We start from the raw sequence: 15,792 nt of genomic DNA on the forward strand, positions 1-15,792 counted from the left end.
AGTACAATTTTGAGTTATTTGTACTTCACTCGAGTACTTCCCCTATACTATATTTTCATGCCACATTTCAATATGAATAAATAATATATTGCTCCACTACATTCATTCATAACACCTAGAAGAACGAGTTGTTTTCATATGGGTTTTGCATTAAAAAAAACTTGCAATGAATTTGTAAAACAAATATACCTTTTAACTGAGCCAGCCAAGAAAGCCATCAAGAACTAATAGATTTTTCTTCCCTTTTGGTTATAATTTTACTACTAAAACTACATAGTACAGCTTTAAATAAAGGATATGAAGTCTACCACTTAGCTGCTGCAGTAACTAAAAGTTCTAGGAATGCTCAAAATTATTGTCAACCATGATGACGCGCCCTATAGTACAAGACAAGTACAACCTAGTGCACTTTGAAAGATCAAATGCCATTATTGGAACTGTTAAGTAGATAGGCTGCCCCATCAACAAGTGTCACTTCACTTCCTACTTACGAAATCAATTCTTTTTATAGTTATTATGGGCTGCCTTTCTTTCTCAGCCAAGCCCACTGTAGTCGAGACCTGTGCAATGCAACTTATTTTTCCGGGTTGTCTAAACATGCTGGAGGGGAGGCGCGCATCTACGCACCTGGTTGATTGACGATATTCAGCTATTTACAAACCGGACTCGTAAGTGGATATTGATTATCAATTGAAGGTAAGGATTTACAGACAGCATCCGCTCGAAATGTGCCGATATAGATTGGTCCACGTTGATATGTAAAGCAAAGACAAACGTCAGCTCCTACCAAACGTAGCCAGCAGCATACAGATGGACAGACGATTTTCACGTTTCAGTTCAGCTAATTCATAGTATTCGATCGCAGACATCTTGGTGGCAAACAACAGGTGATTGTTTGTAATCAAATAGCAGCTGATTATCAATAAATGACGATCGTGGCCAATGAGCTGTGGCCCTGCGTCATACTGTATGCAAAAAAACTAGACGAGAATGCTGTCAATAGATTGCTAATAAACTATTATGTTCTAGTATGTGTGTTTACGGGATACGGCGACAGTAAGTTTAGCTTCAGATCAGACACAGAGTCCATGCAGCCACGCAGTGACGTTTCTGACCTGCAATAAGTGATGCTGACTGCAGATGTACACGGTGCCCAACTAAAGTTATTGCTTGCCTTCAGGTCAAACTGAATTGAGCATAATGACGGAAAGGAGCCGAACTTCTGATGCCTTGTGTGCGTCGTCCGTGTAAAATATAGGCTACATTTCAAACGTTATTATGCCACTTCCTCATTTTGTTAAAAAGACATGGTTCCTTCAAGTTGATGCACCAGATAAGTAGTGGTGTTGAGTCGTGTTGTTTCTAGCCTACTTTTGACCATATAATTCTTAGAAGTATGTATTTATTTATTTGTGTTTAAATGCCAGCTGCATTTCAGCTGATATATTAAGCTACAATCAGATTCGTAACACTTATTTTCTTTTAAATCTGCTGCAGTATCTGTCTTATTACACAGTAGTTCTGTGGCACATTGGTGAATAGTGTTGAAATCAAATCTTTATGTTGTGGAGTAGAGTGAGTGCCTGACATTCTGACTCCAAGCAAAGTGCCCCAAGTATCTCCAATGTCAGAGAGACATGCTCGCTTTTGCGCCCAACGGAGCGCGCACCGTGTTTTGAGTATAGTTTTAAATTCGGCTGTCAAAAACACATTATAGGCAACATAACTGTTGTTGCTGTTTAACAAGGTAATCAGGCTACCTCTTCTGAAAATACATTAATTAATTCCAAGCTCAAGATACAAGATTCAAGAGGTTTATTTATTACAGATATATACCAGGGCATACAGTGAAATGCGGTTGGCCATGCCCACTTCGATTGTGCAAGAATACAATAGTAAATAAAATAAGTAGAAGATGATAAAGTAGACATAAAATAGACATGTTAATACATCCTGAGATAATTGCAATACAATGTTGAAACTTGAGCTACGACTTAGGCACTGGGTCCTATGTACAATATACAGTTTTACTTCTATGTCCTCCCTATGCTATACTTGCTATTACTATACTATGCCATAATCACAACAAGTTATTTTCTTAACGTGTCCTTTTTCCCTTCCTTTAAAGTGTCCTTTTCTTGTGTGTTTAACTTTAAAGTGACCTATGGGGCATTTGTGTGTGAGCGAGTGCATAATGCGTGTTGTGTGTATATGTGTATATGTGTTCATGTGTGCTTGTGTGTGGCGAGATCAGTGTTCAGTGTTCTGATGGCCTGAGGGAAGAAGCTGAGCCTTGTCTCTGTTCTTGCTGCGTATATGTGGATGAATGAATGAATTAATGAAAACTTTATTTAACAGATTGCAGAATGGGTACAATACAGTACGGCTCAATACACACACAATTGTTATGGGGATGCAGACCAGAGAAAGACGTTTGTCTTGTTTACATCAGGGTCCCCCATTTTCAATTCATAGTGGAGGCGCTTGCCTGACCGCAGCAGCTTGAACAGGCTGTTGTTGGGGTGGTGAGGGTCTTTCATTATTCTGCAGGCTCTGGATTTGCACCTCCTGTTGTATAAGTCCTGCAGGGGTGGTAGTGCAATAACCGTAGTACGCTCTGCTGAGCACACCACTCTCTGTAGGGCCTTCCTGTTCTGGGCCGTGCTGTTTCCAAACCAGACAGTGATGTTCCCAGTCAGAATGCTCTCTACAGCCCTGGAGTAGAAGGAGTGGAGTATCTTCCCTGATACTTTGAACTTCCTTAACTCATTCAGCATCAGCTATTAGTCTGGGCCCGCTGTAGCTAGGCCGCGCTTTAAAAGATAGGAGTGCGTCACCTTGTTTGTAGAGCTATAACTATAGTCTATATTATAGCTATGGATACAATACTATGGCCCATTTGACATCACCTATCTATCATTCAATATGTGAAAAATAATGAATTTTTCCATCCATACGTTCCTGTGTTATACCGTGGTGAATATAGGTATGGTTTTAGAGCGGTCTAGGGTCATTCATGAAATGCTGAGTTATAGCCTTATACGTCAATTCCACTAGACGTTGCCGTTTCTTGCCTGTACACGCTATTATTCCTAAATCAAATCTATATCATTGGCATTATGTTCCATCATGCATGCATGAAAGGGGGGGGGGGTGCGGGTCGTTTCTGATTATTTGATTGTCAGTAACGGCATTCGTATTGAACACTAAAAATGCTTATCAGCCCGATCGGTATAAAAGCATTGCAGGATCAAGCTAAAATTGACATCAGATCGTCCTTACCTGTGATCGGGAGTATTCCAAAAATAATATTCCAATTGTTTGATCACCATCTGGTAGGGCTGGGCGATAAAACGATAACGATAACTATCGCGATAAATTATTTCCTCGAAATAAACATGAAACGTAGTCGCAAAGTTTCGATATATCGATTTTCCAAGCTTGGATATGAGCACACGCACTAACAACCAATCAGTGAAGGAGATGGCCGACAGCGGAAGGAGACCCGGAAGGAGACCCGGAGGTAGGACTCAAGTAGTAAACAAGGCTGGCTAGGATAATTAGCTTGCACGGCGCTATTTTATAATTTACGTGCCGAGTGGGTGTGTGGCGTGAATTCTGAGGCCACATTTATAGTAGTGTGGGGTATACAGTGGAAGTCGTTGCAATGTATTGGGGCGGAACGGAGTATTTTAGGGTCATATTTAGTACATTGTCATGGAATACACCGCTTGCTCTGGCTAACTGCTAACGTGCGCGGACTGATGACGACATCAACTCGAGACATTCGCAGCAGCAAAACAAGTCTATTAATAGCCCGTCCATCGGCGCCGGGCATAAGAAGTTAATTAAACTTGACAGACATTGTATCGACGATAATTATCGATATTGAGTTATATGAAAATAATTTTATAAATTTATCGCGATAACGTTTTTGGCCATATCGCCCAGCCCTACCATCTGGTACATCCAATGTCCATTTGGTCGACGGCATAACCCACCACAACATATGGATCGGGGATATTTGACACGCTTCAATGGAACCGAGAGAACCGCTTCCCTCGCCCGACAAGGAAAAGTGAAACTGGAGACATTTGGCCGTTCTACAGGCCAAGATACAAGGTTACAAAGGATGCTCGATACCGCCGTCTAGCTGGATGCGGCCGGTATTGCACTTTGGCGATCTCAGATTCATTCCCTATGGTAACACCAAGGTCCCTGGATGAATAATGAATAAAAATATCGAATAAAGGGGAGCTCCAGTAGCTCACCACGTACCTCGAGCGCTATTTCGGCGCCGGGGACAACCGTGCTCGTCACGGATCTGGGGTTTAGCGAGTTCGAATCCCGGACTGCAGCCGTGCCTTTCCCAGAGTGTCTTCCCCCCCATCTGTACCCCTTCAGCCTGTTTCTGTCGGTCATTCTTGACCAGAATAAATGCGATAAACGCTAAAAAGAGCCAGGGGAATGGCCAAAGTTTAAAAAAAAAAAATCGAATAAAGGAATAAACTACCAAAACCTGAGAAGTCTCGGGTCTGGCGCCCAACGCATGGCGAGTTAACCCGACTTATCTCGGGTTTGGCCTCCATTGAGTTAATTGTCTCAGGTGGTAGGGGAGCTGTTTGGCCTTTTTTACCACAGTGTCTAGTATCAGGTACATTGTTGCCTTATTGATATTTCTTACATTTACATGTAGTCATTTAGCTGACGCTTTTATCCAAAGCGACTTACAAATTGTGAACAAGTCAACAGGAGGTGACTGTTACACTCTGAGTGCATAGCTGTATCTGACATAATTAGAATGAATAGGTAGTAATATAAGGATATAAACATAGTTGGGTAAGGTACATAATAGTAAAAGACAGTAAGATGTATTAAATGTTTTCACTTGACATCAGTGGTCGAATGAATGACTGCATTGCTGTAGCGCTTCTCTGGTACTATATAGTATTAGCCTACTCAATGCTCTTCACCATGGAATACTATGGTGCTGGACCCAGTGGGCCTCAAACCTCTAACCCTGACATGGTGCCATGCTCAGCATGCCATGCACTCTACCCACTGAGCTACACACAGGACCACTGGCTATAGTGCTCAACATCAGGTCAGGGGACTCCCAGGGGTTGTTGGGTGCATTGCAGGGTGACCCCAGAAAAAAGGGTAGTTCATTTCACTGTTCCATTCACTAGAAGTGAATCCACCAAGAATGTATGAAGGACTATTCTGATTGGGTATTGTTTAAATCTGTCTGTTTCCATTGCCAAAACTGATACTTTAAAAATATACCGGTTCCTAAACTGTGCCAAAATCTATACTTTTCTTCTCTTTTTTTTTTCAATAAATACCATGCAAACACCAAATCACCAATAAAAAAATGGTGAATGGCATCTCTTGTTTTATCAGAGCTGTTACATCTGTAACTCTTGTAACGATACTGTATGTTCCCTCTGGCCTGCCTCTGAAAACCAGCGTCTGAGATCCAACATATGGTTGCAACATGCTGCTACAGTACATGGATCCTCACAGTTTCGGTACTGATTTCGGTGCCGCACATGATTGGGCCCGGGTCATATCAAGACCATGTTGGTTCTCGATACTCAACCCTACTCTCCTATATTATCTTCCCACCTACACTATCAACACTTTCTGAATTCTGGACTCATAATCATATCTAAGGACAAATATCTTATTAGATGGAGGTCCCTGAGAGTGGTATCAAGTAGGGGTGGGACGATACATCGATCCAGATCGATACATCGATGTAATTATCAACGATCGAATCGGATCGATGCGATGTAATAAGATCGATTCATATCGATACTCTTATTTTGGAAATCCTGTGGCGAGTCTCATAACTGATTGTGTTAAATGGGCATATGATATCATCTCATATCGATCGCAGGCACCTGAATCTAATCGTATCGTATTGTATCGTGAGAGACTTTGTGATATCGGCAAATATCGTATCGTTGTCCAAAGAATCGATATCGTATTGTATCATGATGAAACTGGTGATTCCCACCCCTAGTATCAAGTGGGGGTCTGCAGCCTAATGCATATCAGTTTGGGGGTTCTTGACACGAAAACGAGAACCAATGCTTTACAGGACTCAGGAGTCCATCAGAATATACAGCATTAGGCTGGTTTGTCATAGAAAGAGATCACATCTGAGACGAAGGCGGAACACATTACATACATTACTGTTTATTTTCTGGCAAACATCATGAAGTGCATTACGTGAGTATTGTAATTTTATGGAACTTTATAGTTTTTATTCCACTTCATTTAAAAATAAATACGATTTTTTTTTATTTTTACAAAGCGATTCTATCTCAACCATGCAGTTACTGTTACTTTCAAGAAAAACAGGTTGATGAAAGTGATGCATTGTCAAAGTTCACGCCTGTCAACTTAAAGAGGAAGTCATCAGAAGTAGCATAACTACAACACCACCAACCGCTTTTATAACATATAGAGAGGACTGGTTGATCCACCAACCGCTTTTATAACCTATAGAGAGGACTAATTAATCCACCAACCGCTTTTATAACCTATAGAGAGGAATGATTAATCCACCAACCGCTTTTATAACCTATAGAGAGGACTGGTTAATCCACCAACTGCTTTTATAACCTATAGAGAGGACTGGTTAATCCACCAACCGCTTTTATAACTATAGAGAGGACTGGTTAATCCACCAACTGCTTTTATAACCTATAGAGAGGACTGGTTAATCCACCAACCGCTTTTATAACTATAGAGAGGACTGGTTATGTACTGTTCACTTCCACCATATGAAAACGTACTCTACTCACCTAAGTGCATTAAATTAGTGGTGTCACGATTAATCGACGGAATTAAAAAAAGCTCTAAAAAGATCATGTTAAGTGCATGCTTTCGCTCTGCAATGCAAGTGAATTCAATTAAATATAATTCAAGAGCAATAAAAACTGCAACAAAAGTAACAATTTGAAATTTATGAGTTTAAACCGTGTCCTAACTAAATACATCGGATGCTCTCTGTCCACACTGAATCTGTTAAATATACACTTGTTAGTTGTTACGTCATGTAAACCCGATCCTACAATGCGAGGAAATAGGAACAGGGTGTCTGATAAAAGTGTAGCTCAAACAGCGCAGCCAGTTAGGACACTGTTGAAATGAGGATTGTTTAGACTCAATCACACTCACAATTACATGGAATAAGTGCGTAATTTAGCGGTTTATTCAATTATGGTCTGACAGCGAGGAACTTGTAGACTCAATCCACATAACTACAATACGTGGTTGAGTTTACATGGTCCTCATTTCAAAATTAAAAAATATTATTCTTAGTGCATCTTTAAGTAAATGATTCCAGTAAATTGTCCACTAGTTCATAGATGGTATATCAATGTGCATAATTATATAGCTTAACTCATACATGAGGAAGACACTGATAGCATTAGCCCCTCTCATTATTACGCTTCAGTCAACTGAGAGGGAAATTACTTGGGCCTTTATTTTCCCTTATTGATGAATCACTAACATCTTCTGTCCTGTCTGTATTTATCTTCAGTTCAGTGCATTGTTTGTATCAAGGTTTTTAGTTGGACAGCCTATTATTTGTAGTTGTACTGTAGCTATTGGCCATATTCACATGCCATTTTGCTCAGGGTGGGAACAGGGTGGAAAGAAGTCACAACCTGAGAGTGACATAAGAGCAAAATAGCCGCCATGTGAATATGGTCAATAGCATAGATATAAAACAGTAGATGCAACATTAGGTCATAAATTATGGGATAACCGCCTGCTAGGGCTGCACGATTTTGGGAAATAATGTAATTGCGATTTTTTGGACAGATATTGCGATTGTGATTACATTTGCGATTATAATTTTTTTAAGCAGCCGCACAGAGGTCTATTGTAAAATGCGGCTTGCATCTGGCCTACGCGGTGGGTCTGTTCGGGACACCGAGTCTGAAAATGTTTCTTTTTAACTGGGAATCGATACCGGTACGGTACTCAACGGTACCTTTTTTCTGTACTTTACTCTCCCTCTCTGAAGTCTAAACTTCACAACACACAATCTAAAACCCCTTACCTCCCTCTCCCAAACTGTTCCTACAACAATTTTTTTTATGTTGCATGATCATGTATATTTATTTTGTATTATAATTTCTTTTGTGTTTAAATATCAACATTATCTGGCAATCCTCAGTAAATACTATCAAACTCCTCTGTGTGATGTATTGCAAATGTTATTGCTGTCATATTGGGCCTAACAAAATTAATAGTTGGTTTCAGGTTGCCGACCGACCCTGCCGATTTAGGTGCGACCCAATATATTTTATGAGTTTAAAAAAAAAAATTATTATTATAAAAAAAATTAAAATAAAGAATAAAGTTTCATAGAAATCTTAGTCAAACATTTAGTATTATGGATATTAAACATGCTGGCAGAGTACATGCATCCATGTTGTTGTGAACATTTTAATTGAATAAAGAAATTCCCTATCCATAGTCGCCGTGGGAAAGAATAAAATAAAAAAATAAAATAAAATAAATTCCCTACCTACCCATGGCCAAACTGACAACCAACCTGAAACCAACTATTAATTTTGTTAGGCCTTGGCCAGGTGTCCCTTGCAAAGGAGATCTTGTATCTCAATGGGACTTCCTGGTTAAAAATTATTTTATTTTAATTATTTGTATTTTTTTTTAATTGCAGGCCCTGGCGATTTTTAATTGCATCACTTCAAATCGCGATTTCGATTAAAAATCGATTAATCGTTCAGCCCTACCGCCTGCCATCTTACCTGGGTCTCTTTTTTCTTCTTCTTTGCCTTAGTATTGTTTACAATAGCCACCTATGGGCAGCAACTATGGTTGTTGGCTGTACTGCGCCTAATTACTGTACTAAAAGAACCAAAGACGCCAGGGAGGTTTGAATTAGGGCTGACCTTCGAAGATTTTTTTGGCAATCGAAGCTTCGGGGCCGAGCTTAGATTTTAATTCGAAGCTTCAAAAAAAAATATATATATAATAATTTTTTAATATATATATTTTTAAATTTTTTAAATTTTTTTATCTTATGTTGTGGGACTTGTACAGCACTTTGGTAAACTTTGTTGTTTTTAAATGTGCTCTATAAATAAAGTGGATTGGATTAATTAATTAAGTAGCCCCTTTCGTGACTGTGACGCAGCCAACAAGGTTTCACTCGGCTGCCCTGCCTGGGTGCAGTGGGGCTGCTCTCACAGCCAACGACATGACATTACATAATTATGTTGCAACCTTCGTCTATCAAGCAAACAATTATATAAATATTTATATGTAGTTGATAGAGACAAAGGCAGAATTCGACTTAATTAAGCACGTTTTATTAAGACATATTTTTATATGGGTCGGGACACTTTAAAAAAGCAGCACAATGAACACAAATCTGTCCGACATAGTCTTAAATAACAAACGGCATTGCTTCGCTTCTTCGTCGACATGTCTGCTGCACATGTCCTTGTTGTTTTCAACACAGATAATCTCCACATGCTTGTTGTAGAGAGGTGGAGTCGAGGCGCCTCTTACTTTCGTTTCATTGGAATGGAGGCGGGAAGGCGCTGCTTACTTTCGTTTCATTGGAATGGAGGCGCAAGATTTTGGAGGCAAACATTTAAAAAAAAAATGTAGACTTCGATTTATTTTTATGTTCGAAGCTTGTGCCATCGAACGAAGCTTCGAAACTTCGAAGTATTTAAGACAGCCCTAGTTTGAATCACTTTCCACATGTCTATAGTATAGAGTAGATGAGAGATTTATTTTTAAATATGGGTCAACTAAAACTACAAAGTTAGGAAACTAGGTCACTTTACTGTTAGCTACAGTAAGTTACTTTAATGGACCAGCCGAGTCAAATGTTACTGCTGATTGATAGCTCTCAACAGCATTGATCTGTCAGCTAAACAAATAAGTTATAACTAAACCAGCAAACATTTTAATGAGCTAACTTAGAGCTCACAAGTAATAGATATATGAACATACAGTAGGTGTGTTTCTCTGGGATTATACTGTAATTGGCTGCCAATATAGGCCATAATACGGCCATATGAAATCCGTTAATCTTTTTTCCAAATTCCATTTTATTATTTTCCAAATTCCGTTTTTTCAGTTTTAATATTTCAGAATTCTGTATTTTGCTTTGTACGCTCATTTTACCATCAGAAATAGTGTCTAATAAGTGGGAATGAATAAATGTCCACAATTTAATAAGATATACTGTAACAGTCCATTTAATAGGGCTGTCTTAAATACTTCAAAGCTTCGTTCGATGGGCATGGGATTCGAATATGAAAATAAAATTCGATTATATAAAAAATTAAAATTAAAAATGATATATATATATATTTTTGCAAAATCAACTCTGCCTCTCTTTGTTAACTACAACAAGCAATGCTGTTTGTTATTTAAGATGAGGTTGGACTCGGCACTGACAGATTTGTGTTCATTGTGCTGCTTTTATAAAGCCTCAAATGACGGCTTACAATATTTCATGAAAGCAAAGTGTTTTTTTGGTCTAAGATTTAAAAAGGTTTAAACTTTACAGCACTGACAAAGTTGAACAAAGTGCTGTACAAGTCCCACAACATAAAAGAAAGAAAAAGTAAAAAAAAAGAAGAAAAAATAATTTGTTTAGAGTTGATTCCATTTTTATTGCTCAATTCCGCGATTCCGTCCGCGATTCCGTGAACGCGGATTCAATATGGCTCTAATAATACCGAATCTATTTAGGATTTCTATATAAAATGTATTGCTTTATGTAGGATATTAGCCAATAGCCATTCAGAATACCACATACAGGTCTAATAATGTAATAACTGGACTTTGGAGAAGTCTTTATTCGGCATGCAGGAGACACACACATGCGATGGGCGTCACACACAGGAACACACACACATGCAATTAGTTGGGTTGCCGATGCGATTGAGTCTCTGCACTTGACCCATCGCGTCGTCCTTCCCGCCAAGGGCAGCCGGAAGCAGATAGGGGTGTCGGCGTGGGGCCGCGCCCCGGGGACCAATCCAACTGCTCCTGTCCGTCTTCGTCAGGGACGCGACAGCGTTAGCGATCTGTTGTGCATGTTTTCCCATTGGGTTTCTCTTATCGGGGGGGGGGGGGGGGGGGGCCTTGCGAGCACGGGGAGAGGAGAACATGCAAACTTCACACAGAAAGGCCTGGGAGATACCCCACCTGGGTACCTGGCAACGCAGAAACCTGGTCCCCAAGTGGGAATCGAACCCTGGACCTTCCGTGCCGCCGTAATATAGGTCTTACATATTATGTTCAGGCAAGCTTACAAAAATTTTATATATACAATATAAACAATTATAAAAGTTTTAATTAAATTATCTTCATGATTGAAGGCATGATTTGTTTTCCTGAACCTATCATAATCATACTTCTACCAGAATCTTTTTTTGGTTCATTTTAAACAGGCACATTGAATATAAAACATTATTAGATGAAAGATACAAGGATTATAAAGACAACATACCCTTCTTTCACCATGGTTCCAATTACAGCAAGTTTAGAACTTGACCCAGGTAAGATGGCTGCCATATGGTCCCATTCCAGAATGTCAATTGATTATTCAAGTTCAAGTTTCAAGTTTCTTTATTAGTTGTCATACAGAAGTACAGAATACTTTTATACAAAATGCTTCTTTCTGTTACGCTCCAGAGACTGCTAGACAAAAATAAGTATAAAATAAAATAAGTATAGCAAGTAAAAAATAGAAGTCATGTACGTGGACACAAGTGTTCAGTATGTACATATGTACAATGTTCAATGCAGAGTAGAAGTAACTGAGTTACCATACAATATACTATACAATATACTAATATACAATATACTATATAGTGCAAAGCAGAAATGGGATGAGGTACAATTTAGGTACAATTTACAGTAAGGTGTAATGAGGTATGGGTTGTAGTGCAAATTCTTTACCAATAAATATAAAGTGTGTTTAGGTATTCTAAAGTGTGTAAAGTGGGTGCAGGGTGCTGCAGTGAGTTGTTTGTTTAAGTGAGTGTGTGCGTGTGGATGTGTGTGCTGTGAGTGCATTTGATGGTTGTTACATAGTGTTATTGTTCGTTGAGCATCCTGATGGCCTGGGAATAGAAGCTTCTTCTGAGTCTTTCTGTGCTTGCCATGCGACTCCGGTATCACTTGCCTGACCGCAGCAGTTCAAAGAGGCAGTTGTTTGGGTGGCTGGAGTCTTTGATAATTCTCTTAGCCTTACCCATGCACCGCTTGTTGTAAATGTTCTGGAGAGTGGGAAGCCCCCCTCCAATTGTGCGTTCGGCTGAACGGGCCACTCTCTGTAGTCTGCTACGGTCTTGTGCGGTGCTATTCCCAAACCAGGAGGTGATATTGCCAGTCAGGATGCTCTCTATTGTGCATGAGTAGAAGTTCTTAAGGATCTTCTGACTGCGGCTAGGTGGTGCAGTGGGCAAGGCACTCACCACCAATGCTGGAGACGCTGGGTTCGAGCCCAGCTCTCCACATTGTTTTCAGTTTGGCTGGTCGTCCGTACTAATACAATTGGCAGTATTAGGGGGAGGGAAAACTGAGGGGTGGGGATCGGACGTTGTGGACAGCGATTCCTACAGGTCGGTTGGTGCGCCTGCGCAGTAGAATCAAGAAGCAATGGGGGCGGCGCCCCTCCAAAGCGCAGACCCCTGACGCTGAAAGATCGCGCCGCGCAGGTGAAAAGATGCGACGGCTGCTACCTCGAGTATCGGAGGGGACTCGTGCTATGTATGGCTGCGTCCACATTGCAGCCGGCTTGTGGGAGGCAAGAAACAGCGTTCGAGACAGGGGAGGGTTGAATTGGACGATACGAAATTGGGATGGGAGAAAAATAGAAAATGGGAGAAAAAGTGGATAAAAAAAAATGATCTTCTGACTGACTTGGAACTTCCTTAGGCGCCTGAGGAAGTAGAGGCGTTGCCGTGCCTTCTTCACAACACTGTCAATGTGTGTGGTCCATGTCAAGTCCTCGGATATGTGGACTCCGAGGTACTTGAAACTGTTCACTCTCTCAACCGGTGCCCCGTCGATGCTGAGGGGGCTGTAGTCCCTGACCCCCGACCTCCTGAAGTCCACAATCATCTATTTTGTTTTGCTGACATTCAGGGAGAGGCAGTTCTCCTGACACCACTGCGACAGATTCTCTACCTCTTCCAGGTAGGCCCTCTCGTCGTTGGCAGAGATCAGGCCCACCACTACTGTGTCATCAGCTAATTTGATTTGATTATGACACGTTGCATCTACTGTTTTGTATTCATGGGCAATAGTCTATCCAAATAATTAGTGTGACTTGTGAGTGTGTATGTGATAGGCTAGTCTATATCACCCAAAAGTATATAACCTCTTCTGTCTTTGATTATGAATGGATAGGACACTCAACATTAGGTTTAACTACATTGTTGAAAACATAAAAGGAATGATATGATTCTTCATCTGAAGGATGAACACATTTAAAAGATAATAAGTTAAATTAAGTAAAGTCTTATCCTATTATGTGAAGTAAATTGTCATCAAAGAGGCAACAACACAATGTCTCTATTTAACAAAGCACTCCGAGGCTTGTGTTCCTATTTAAGCTAATGTAGTATGACTTGTGAAAGTGTACCTTAAATATATAGAAAATTGTCTGCTGTTAAATATTGACAAAAATAAAATCTAAGAATATCCTATAGACAAGGACAATGAGCATGAAGACAATGACGAAAAAGTATTTTAACATTTATTTTCTAAATAAATATTTTCTTTTCATTTAAATCACATCCCATTAAAATAACAGGTGCATTCATTTAGATGAATTGCTTGGCTGAAGGCCTGTGCAACATGAGTGTCACTAGAAGCTACCTGTATGCCAAACCAATTTAAGCATTGTTGTCACATTGTATTCATAGGCTCAGACCACACTAGGGGTGTGACAATATTGTGCCACAATATGTTGCAATATTCAAATTCAAACCTTTATTTATTCTCGAAAAGGACAATTGAGGTCACCCTAATTTTCAATGTCGTCGAGACTTACAGACATTTAAATGCATACATCTTTTACAATATGTAGCTACATAGTGATACAATAATATATATATTATATATATTTTTATAGTAAACATATACATAGATGAAGTGCATTAAAAGGAAGAACACCACATCACTTATAAAATGCACTAATATACTGTTAAGTAAGTATAAGTAAGGCCTGCAAGCAGGCATGCGTTGTTCATGGGACGGGGTAGCACGGTGTGCAAGCTCACTCGCTATTTGCATATCAATAGCGCCGGTCGTCAGGTGTGTTAAATACGTTCTCAGACACATTCACACCTAACTTGTTGTGAAGACGTGTTACATTCCATTCGTAGAGGCAATTAGGCACTGTCTTTAGTCTGTGCCCAAGCGAGGGGACATTAAATGCGCATTCGCGGGAGCGCGCGCACGCGCCGGGAGCGCGCGTGCACGTGGTGCGTGTCACCCCAGATGATTTCAATAACGCACCACTGCCTGCAAGTAAGCCTCTGCGTTATAGTTTTATCTTCAGCGAGAGCTGAAGAGAGTTCCATGTAGTAGGGGCACTATAATGAAAGGCAGATTTTCTAAGTTTGGTCTGTATATGGGGAACCTCCAGTGTAAGCCAATAATTTGGGGGCGACAGTGGCTCGGGAGGTAGAGCAGTCGTCTGGCAATCCGGAGGTTCCCGGTTCGATTCCCGCTCCTCCGGGGCAGCGTGTCGATGTGTCCTTGAGCAAGACACTTAACCCCTAATTGCTCCCGATGAGCAGGTTGGCACCTTGCATGGTTGCCTCCGCCGTCGGTGTGTGAATGTGTGAGTGAATGGGTCAAATGTGAGTAACAAATTGTAAAGCACTTTGGATAAAAGCGCTATATAAAAAAGCAGCCAAAAAAAGCAGCCATTTGAGCATGTTATAGGGTCTAGAGTTCCAAACTATAGTGATGTGAGGAGGTAATTTTCCCTTAATGGCCTTAAGGATAAATAAATACCAGTGTTGATTTCGTCTTATCTTGCCAGAGAAGACCAACCCACTTCCTCATATAAGATGCAGTGGTGTGTGTCATATCTGTCACCAGTGATAAATCTAAGAGCAGAATGATGAGCAGAATCTAGCGGAAGGGGCAGCATTTCTGTAAATCACATCTACAAAGTCCAAGACAGATAGAAAGACTGCTTCAATAACCCTCTTTCTTCACATAATTGGGGAAACTAGATCTAATCCTGTACAGGAAATGAGCCAGATTCCAAGATTCAGTTATATTCAGTTACCCTTTCTATGTCAGACCCATTCCTAGTCGATATAAGCAAACTGTTACTTGTGATCAATATTTCTGGCCTGAGAGAACACCATGAATTTATTTTTGCTTGCATTTAGTACAAGCTTAAGGCCTATAAGCTCATCTTGCAGAGAATTAAATTAATGTTGAAATGAATGTATAAAAATGGGACAATATGACATTAGGCATTATTAAGATAATATCACAATCCATTACTTCCTTATTATACCTCTAATCATATGAGCAAAACTGCCCTGAAAATACCAGACTTTATGTTTATTGCCATTTATGATGAAATGACTAGGCCTTTTTACAATGGGAATGGTGTTGTCTTGCATATTGGATGCCTTTTTAAAATAAAATAAAATGTTTTTTCTTCATTTAAGTTTAGTTCAAAATAGGATCAAAACGTGAACCCAGTATTGTATTGTATTGCCCTGAGTGTATCGTCAG

The 15,792-nt window shown here is 40.0% G+C and overlaps 1 protein-coding gene across 2 annotated transcripts in view; it reads left to right on the top strand.

Annotated features, from left to right (window-relative positions):
* Window positions 1-591: 591 nt before the first annotated feature.
* fam49ba (family with sequence similarity 49 member Ba) overlaps window positions 592-15,792 on the top strand; it is a 157,198-nt gene continuing 141,997 nt past the window's right edge. The window contains exon 1 of one of the 2 annotated variants that reach the window (XM_084327905.1): window positions 592-696. The gene's annotated coding sequence lies outside the window, so the exon portion shown is untranslated. The remainder of the gene's footprint in view (window positions 697-15,792) is intronic. The other variant, XM_084327906.1, reaches the window with a different exon arrangement.

This window comes from Notolepis coatsorum (assembly GCF_963971535.1).
Source record: "Notolepis coatsorum genome assembly, chromosome: 13".
In the NCBI taxonomy this organism is placed as follows: domain Eukaryota; kingdom Metazoa; phylum Chordata; class Actinopteri; order Aulopiformes; family Paralepididae; genus Notolepis; species Notolepis coatsorum.